Below are 2,135 nucleotides of genomic sequence, written 5' to 3' on the forward strand. Positions count from 1 at the left end.
ATTGGTACTAATTCTTTCTGGAACGTTTGGTAGAATTCACATGTGAAGCCATCTGGTCCTGGACTTTTCTTTTTAGGAAGCTTTTGAATGACTAATTCAATTTCTTTACTTGTGATTGGTTTGTTGAGGTCATCTATGTCTTCGTGAGTCAAAGTTGGTTGTTCATGTCTTTCCAGGAACCCGTCCATTTCATCTAAATTGTTGTATTTATTAGCATAAAGTTGTTCATAGTATCCTGTTATTACCTCCTTTATTTCTGTGAGGTCAGTAGTTATGTCTCCTCTTCCATTTCTGATCTTATTTATTTGCATCCTCTCTCTTCTTCTTTTTGTCAGTCTTGATAAGGGCCCATCAATCTTATTGATTTTCTCATAAAACCAACTTCTGGTCTTATTGATTTTCTCTATTGTTTTCATGTTTTCAATTTCATTTATTTCTGCTCTGATCTTTGTTATTTCTTTCCTTTTGCTTGCTTTGGGATTAGTTTGCTGTTCTTTCTCCAGTTCTTCCAAGTGAACAGTTAATTCCTGCATTTTTGCTTTTTCTTCTTTTCTGATATAGGCATTTAGGGCAATAAAGTTCCCTCTTAGCACTGCCTTTGCTGCATCCCATAAGTTTTGATATGTTGTGTTTTCGTTTTCATTCGCCTCGAGGTATTTACTAATTTCTCTTGCAATTTCTTCTTTGACCCACTCGTTGTTTAAGAGTGTGTTGTTGAGCCTCCATGTATTTGTGAATTTTCTGGCATTCCGCCTATTATTGATTTCCAACTTCATTCCTTTATGATCCGAGAAAGTGTTGTGTATGATTTCAATGTTTTTAAATTTGTTAAGACTTGCTTTGTGACCCAGCATATGGTCTATCTTTGAGAATGATCCATGAGCACTTGAGAAAAAGGTGTATCCTGCTGTTGTGGGATGTAATGTCCTATAAATGTCTGTTAAGTCTAGCTCCTTTATAGTAATATTCAGATTCTCTATTTCTTTATTGATCCTCTGTCTAGATGTTCTGTCCATTGATGAGAGTGGGGAATTGAAGTCTCCAACTATTATGGTATTTGTGTCTATTTCCTTTTTCAGTGTTTGCAGTGTATTCCTCACGTATTTTGGGGCATTCTGGTTTGGTGCATAAATATTTATGATTGTTATGTCTTCTTGTTTAATTGTTCCTTTTATTAATATATAGTGTCCTTCTTTGTCTCTTTTAACTGTTTTACATTTGAAGTCTAACTTGTTGGATATTAGTATAGCGACTCCTGCTCTTTTCTGGTTGTTATTTGCATGAAATATCTTTTCCCAACCTTTCACTTTCAACCTATGTTTATCTTTGGGTCTAAGATGTGTTTCCTGTAGACATCATATAGAAGGATCCTGTTTTTTAATCCATTCTGCCATTCTATGTCTTTTGATTGGGGAATTCAGTGCATTAACATTTAGTGTTATTATTGTTTGAATAATATTTTCCTCTACCATTTTGCCTTTTGTATTATATATATCATATCTGATTTTCCTTCTTTCTACACTCTTCTCCATACCTCTCTCTTCTGTCTTTTCGGTTCTGACTCTAGTGCTCCCTTTAGTATTTCTTGCAGAGCTGGTCTCTTGGTCACAAATTCTCTCAGTGACTTTTTGTCTGAGAATGTTTTAATTTCTCCCTCATTTTTGAAGGACAATTTTGCTGGATATAGGAGTCTTGGTTGGCAGTTTTTCTCTTTTAGTAATTTAAATATATCATCCCACTGTCTTCTAGCCTCCATGGTTTCTGCTGAGAAATCTACACATAGTCTTATTGGGTTTCCCTTGTATGTGATGGATTGTTTTTCTCTTGCTGCTTTCAAGATCCTCTCTTTCTCTTTGACCTCTGACATTCTAACTAGTAAGTGTCTTGGAGAATGCCTATTTGGGTCTAATCTCTTTGGGGTGCGCTGCACTTCTTGGATCTGTAATTTTAGGTCTTTCATAAGAGTTGGGAAATTTTCAGTGAAAATTTCTTCCATTAGTTTTTCTCCTCCTTTTCCCTTCTCTTCTCCTTCTGGGACACCCACAACACGTATATTTGTGCGGTTCATATTGTCCTTGAGTTCCCTGATACCCTGTTCAAATTTTTCCATTCTTTTCCCGATAGTTTCTGTTTCT

The sequence above is a fragment of the Tamandua tetradactyla genome, chromosome 9, assembly GCF_023851605.1.
Source record: "Tamandua tetradactyla isolate mTamTet1 chromosome 9, mTamTet1.pri, whole genome shotgun sequence".
NCBI classification, from domain to species: domain Eukaryota; kingdom Metazoa; phylum Chordata; class Mammalia; order Pilosa; family Myrmecophagidae; genus Tamandua; species Tamandua tetradactyla.